Source organism: Gorilla gorilla, chromosome 16 (assembly GCF_029281585.2).
Source record: "Gorilla gorilla gorilla isolate KB3781 chromosome 16, NHGRI_mGorGor1-v2.1_pri, whole genome shotgun sequence".
In the NCBI taxonomy this organism is placed as follows: Eukaryota; Metazoa; Chordata; class Mammalia; order Primates; family Hominidae; genus Gorilla; species Gorilla gorilla.
In genome coordinates, this window is record NC_073240.2 from 47485643 (window position 1) to 47492170 (window position 6528).

Genomic DNA, 6528 nt, shown 5'->3' on the forward strand with positions numbered 1-6528 from the left:
TGTTTGGTGTTTTTTTAAATAGAGGTAAAAATGTATTTACATTATGGTCTAGAAATTCCTTTACTAGATATTTACCCAAGAGAAATGAAAACATGTTTACAAAAAGATTTGTACATGAATGTTTATAGTAGCTTTATTAATGACAGCCCATACTGGAAACAACCCAAATATCTATAAACAGAAATTTAGATAAACAAATTGTGATATATTTAGAAAAAGGAACAAATGACTCATGTACTCAACAACACGGATAAATCACAAAATCATTATGCTGAGTGAAAGAAGCCACATCAATAGACACAGGAATCCATAATATATGACTCATTTACATGAAGTCCTGGGCAGGCATAATAATACATGACAGAAATCAGAATGTCTCGGCCGTGGGGGAAGTGGGAAAATTATTGGGAAGGGGCAAGATAGAACATTTTGGAGTGTGTTTGGGTGGTGGTTACACAGACATATACAATTCTCAAAGCCAATGAACTTAAGAATTGTAAAATTTAAATAATCTATCACAGCTCTCTGGTAACTATCCAGATAGCATCCATTAACTCCAACCTCTAGCTCTCCTGCATTGATGGTGTCAGTCCCCTTACTTGTAAATTTATTCCCAAACATTCTCACTGTTCCTAAATTTACTTTTAGAGCTCCAATTGAAAACAAAATCGATTTGATTTTGGATGGAAACAAAGTAACCAGACACATACATTGTCCAAATTTAAACATAAATGTATTCATGGAACAAATGCCCTTGCCTGTCTCTCACGGACTGATGCTTTATGTATTTCTCTTCTGAATTTATAATTGGAGATGACTGTAGTCAATGCCTCAGGAGAGGAGTGCATTATTGCAGGCTCATTGACTTTAAAAAGGTGTGTAGATATTTCCCATTAATTAGAATAAAATAAGATCAAATAATAATAGCCCAATTCGTGATAATTTCGTTCTTGTAATTGACATCATCATACAAATGAGTTCTACGACAATGGAATATACTCAATTAGAATTTCTTCAACCTTATTTACTTTAATTTTCCCTTATTAAAGTTTAAATTCAATCAATTTTTGCTTACTGAAAGTATATCTGAGAAGTTCACATTAGGTGGATGTGAAGTACAAAATTTAATTATATAAGATGTCAGGTTAAAATCATAGTAAAATTTGTCAAACTTCAAATTACAAGTAACTTTCAGATAGTTTATTGTCACACACTTAAATTTTCTGCATCAACAATCTTTTCTATAAGTGATTTCAATAAGCTAAATATTTTACATGTTACATTATCTTATCCTTATCCATAAATGGAACACTACCTCGCTTATTTTGTGCAAAAGTAAGGTGATATGTTAGCTTTGATGATCACTCCACTAAGTGTAAAAACGGTATTTTTCCAAATAAAAAATTTCCAAATAAATGCTATTTTTTTAACTTTATTTTTCTATTTTAATTTTTTAAACATTTAATATCATTTGGAGTCATCCATGTAGTTTTAAACTTTGAAATTAATTTAGAAAAAAACATGGCCTTAATTTTCCATGAGGTATTAAAAATAGTCATATTTTTCATGTCAAATTCATCTTTATATGAATGAACACAATTAAACCAATTAAACACTGCGCATCTGCAATTATTGACAAATAGGGGTTTTTTTTGCTTCAGACCCATGACAAAACTAAAATAAAGTCTTAAAATCACATATCTTTGAATGTATTTGCACTATCTTTCCACATAAAACATACTTTGTACACAATAAGTGTTTGACGACATTTGCTGAAGTGCTATATTTTAGACACTATTGAATTTAAAAACATTAAAGAGCCATCTTCAGATTGAGGTATTACGTATTTGCCAGAGGAAAGATACAAAGTCCTTCAGAGAACTAGAAACTCCTAAGTCTGTTTTCTTTGCTGCCCAGTTTGGTACTTCCTGCAATCTTTTCTATATCTGCACAAATCTTGGTTGGTAAACTTAGACTCCGTGGTTATTAGGAAGGATTCAGCTTTTGTCTGGGGAAAACCAGTTTAAATTTGTCTACAATAGAAAAGCTTCTCACTAGCTTCAACTGTTAGCACAATTTGCTCCAGGATTAAAAAAAGTTAAAAAAAATACCTCATGGACACTCTATATTCTACTTTACTAATTAAATTTTTTCTAAGTCATATTTACACGTTTTTATCATTTTGAATGACATTTACTTAATTTCCTCCAGGAGGTTCATGTGTTTAGTAAATTTCTAAATAAGTTCAATCTGACTTGTCTCTCCTAGAATCCCTTTAGTTAGCCAGTCACTGCTGACAATCAAGATAGTTGTCATCATATCCATTGTTCACCACCTTGCTTTAATGTTTGCATGTGAAGCAAACACTCTCTCTACTTGAATCCAGTCCTTTATCACATAAGGCTCATTAGGATTTTCTGACTTGATGAAGGGAAAACATTAGGATTACCTGGAAAGCCCCTGAGGATCAAGCTCCCTGATTCTCGGTTATTCTACTCTAGATTCTTCCACTGTTAAGGAGAAGGTGCCTAGGATACTTGGAGTTGAAGCTATTATTTAGGCCTGAAATTTCCCTGAAACTCGCCATTTAAATTTCACAAAGGCACTGATATCCCTCTGCCTGGGCTCAGTGTCCCCAAGTTGCAGTTTATTCTGTTGTACAGATTGCACTTCTCTAACCCCACCCATGTTTAGCCTGAATCTATGAACAACCTTTGTGTACGTGGCCAGATACTGACAGATGAAAGTAAACACAGAAGCCAAAAAATAAAAAGAAAAATCTCATCAGCTCAGCTGAGAAAAGGGTGTGTGTGTGCGTGTTTCATTTTAGGCCAATTCAAAACTAACAGAGATAGTCATGAGGTAGTTTACATCATGATATAACCTCATGGGTTCTGCAACCATGGTTTTTGTTCAATAATCACTAGTTGAGTATTTACTGTGTGCCAGGCACTGAAATAGGCATTATGAAGGATACAAAATATTACAGAGACAAAAAAAGGAAGTCCACAACTGACTGTTACCAATTTAGTCTTAAAGGGAGTGGCAATTTGCCACTTGGTTGACTGTAGCAATGGGGGTAAAAGTGGAGGTTCAGGGTCATGTACAAAGGCTGCTGATTGTCCCTGAATAACTCATCTTCTTCTTGAGGAGGTCTGTGATGAGGAAATAATCACAGATTGCTTTGTGGAATGAATGAATGATTGGAGGAGATCACCTTTCAGTGGCTTCAATAAGCAGCTATAGTTCTCATATGCTTTCAGTGACTTTTCTCTGTTATCTGACCCTCCAGATAGAATATTCAAGTATAGAGTTATACAGCATGCAGTCAGCACACCTTTGTCCTTTGTACCATTTTTATGAATCTACCTGTTCTCACAGTGAGAGATGTGTCTTTAAATTGTGAGTTTGTTCATGTGTCATCCTAATAGGTTTGTCTCTTTTGCTGGTGGGTCTTCCTACTTTATCTGCAATAACAAATCTTGACTGCTTTATGGATCATTTATGCTGCTTAATCTTAACATAATGAACATAATGTCTATTCTCTTGCTTTAACCATGACACGTGGACCAAAGTCTTGCTTTTGAATTCCAAGCCACTCTCTACCCATCCTCAGAAGTACTGGGAGGATCTGCTTGGGGCTCTGTATATTGGGCTAATCTTATCTGAGGTCACATAGCGTGAGCGAGATCATAAAAAGTGGGAAGACCCAGCGAGGTGAGCTTTAGCTATAATGCTTGAGGGGCAATTCAGAGGCCAAAAGTTTGCATGTCAAATGTAAACACAAACTACAGACAACATGGGGTCAAAATGAATATCCAGAAGACAGACAGACTTGAGATCAGAGAAGAAATAAAGTGGGGAAAACAAAGGGTCTTTGGCTTCAGATTGTTGTACTATTAGTGTGATTGACTGCTGCCTGCTATGTGGATCTAGATCAACATCAATTCTAGGTATTCCTTCTCCTTTTATGCTCTAGAAATACCCACACCTAATCCTTCACTACTTTACCATATCTGAATTTCAGGTAGATCTTTGAAGGAATCTCCCATTTCTCGACACACATGTGGCAAATAATTAAATGCTTCTCAGCAATGTAATTTTACTATAATGATGGAGAGAATCCTGGGTAATGTTCTGTCTTGAAACCCTGGTGAGTTAATTGTACTGCATTCCTAGCATTTATAGTAAGTTTTTGTGGAGCCCTGCTCCCCAAGGTAAGCCCAGTGTTTGAAGCAACAATATTAAATTTTACCACATTTAGTTAGTCCAGAGTGTAGGATGACTTTCCACTTATACAGCTCTTCTCTTGTACACAGATCTTCCAACAACTCATTCAGGGCCATGAGTTCAACTTTTACATTGACTCCTCACCTATGATATGTTCTTTAGTTCTCCCTAGTAATCACTCAGTTTCCTCTCTGGAAAGGCAACATGTCTGTAATAATTTGAAAGCAATTTTTGTTGAAGACTATTTTTAGGAGGTAAAATGCATTTAGCATTGGGAAAATAAGTATGCAGGAGACACAGAAAGGCAGCTCTCTCATCTGTGGCTCTGTTATAGACACTACCTTTGTGAATAGAAAAAGATAATTGGGAGAATCATCTTCAGTTTGTTTCTCTGGGAATCCATCAGCCAAAGGCCAAGTTTTGCTGTTAACAGTAGATGCTCTGTCAGTTAAACTCAAAAAATGTTTATTGAGCTCTATTACTTGATTCACAGTGTTAAGTATGCAATTAAAATGTATAAAGTAAAAGACATGATTCTATCCTTCAAGGAACTTGTAAACATGTTTTTGTAAAAAACAAATAAACAACAACAACAAAAAAACAAAAACAAAGCCTAAGAAATAAATCAGAGAAAGGTAAACGGACTGTAAAAACATACATACTAGATAGTGTAGTATAAACAAGTGCTACATGCTTTGCAAGAAAGGAAAATAATGTTAATTGGGGAAATTATGACAGATGACCAGGAAAAGTTCTGAGTCATACTTGTCCTTAAAGGGTAGGTCCAATAACACAAACCATAGTGAAGGTAACTGGCATTCTAGGTAGAGAAACAGCATTATCGAAGGGATCAGCATGGTATTCTATTTTACATCTCTAAACTAGTATTATTTCAAATAAAATTTTAAAACAACTTGAAAGCAATAACGTTATTCTGTTCTTTGAGGATGAATGAGATGCTTATTGGCATCCTTTTCCTTTCCCAAAACAGGACTACACATGCTCAGAAGTGCAGATAACTCATGCACAAATGGAACTGAAACAGATAAACAGACTGCTATAGATTGTGAAAAAAACCAACATAGAAATGATAGAAGAGGACCTAGAATAGTCTACAGAAACATCCCCACCCTGCTCAGTGCTTCATGGTACAATAACAGAAAGACTTTAAAGCAGTTAGAAGCAGCTAAGAGGGTGTGGAAGAAGTAAATTTCCTTAGTTCCAGTATCAATTTCTGGCTGTCTACAATCTGATTTAAAAACAGAAAATAAAGACTTTACAAAATTATAGCAAAACTGAAGATAGTTTTGAAATGTGCAAACAAACCTTATGATGAGGAAGTTATTGTTCTGACACAGACTGGTATAGGATAGAGGAAGAATCATAGGCAGATGATGAAGACCTAAAGCAACAAAGAAAGAGAGAGTCAAATCAAAACCAGTGCTTGCTCAGCAGCACATATACTAAAGTGGAAATGAAACAGAGATTAGCATGGCCAGTCCACAAAGCTAACATGCAAATTTCTGAAGTGTTCCATACTTTTCTGCCATCACAAAAAATATGAAATTATAGAACTCATTGGTAGAGCAGATACACAAATGAGAAAGAGAAAGGAATCAAATATTATCACAACAGAAACCCAAAAACCTACAAAAGTAAACAATAAAAGAGGAAGAAAGAAACAATGGATATAAAAAAGAACCAGAAAACAACAAAATGACAGGAGTGAGTCCTCACCTATCAATAAAAATCTTGAATGGAAATGGCTTAAATTACCTAATTAAAAGGCATGGACTAGGTGAATGAATAAAAAATAAACAAGACTCAACATTTGCTGCCTACAAGAAACCTGCTTCACCTGTAAAGACACAATAGACCAAAAGGAAAGGAATGGAATAAGGTATTTTACACAAATGGAAGCAAAAAGTGAGCAGGAGTAGTAATTCTTATATCAGATAAAATAGATTTTAACTCAAAAGCTGTGGAAAGAACAGGGAAGGCTATTATATGAGGAGATCAATTCAGCAAAAGGGACATAACAATTGTAAATACATATGCACTCAATGCTGGGGCACCCAGATATATAAGGCAAATATTATTATAGCCAAGGGGAAAGATAGTCCAAAATACAATAATAGTTGGGGATTTTAACACACCACTTTCAGCACTGAACAAATTATCTAGACAGAAAATCAACAAAGAAACATTGAAGTTAAACTGCACTATAGAATATATGGACCTAATAGATATTTACAGAACAGTTCATCCAATAGCTGCAGAATACACATTCTATTCATC

General features: G+C 34.8%; 1 non-coding gene across 1 annotated transcript; it reads left to right on the top strand.

The window, feature by feature from the left end:
* Positions 1-5670: 5670 nt before the first annotated feature.
* LOC115930860 (U6 spliceosomal RNA) lies at positions 5671-5773 on the top strand. The gene has a single exon (XR_004067455.1). It is a non-coding gene; the product is annotated as a U6 spliceosomal RNA (small nuclear RNA).
* Positions 5774-6528: the final 755 nt, after the last annotated feature.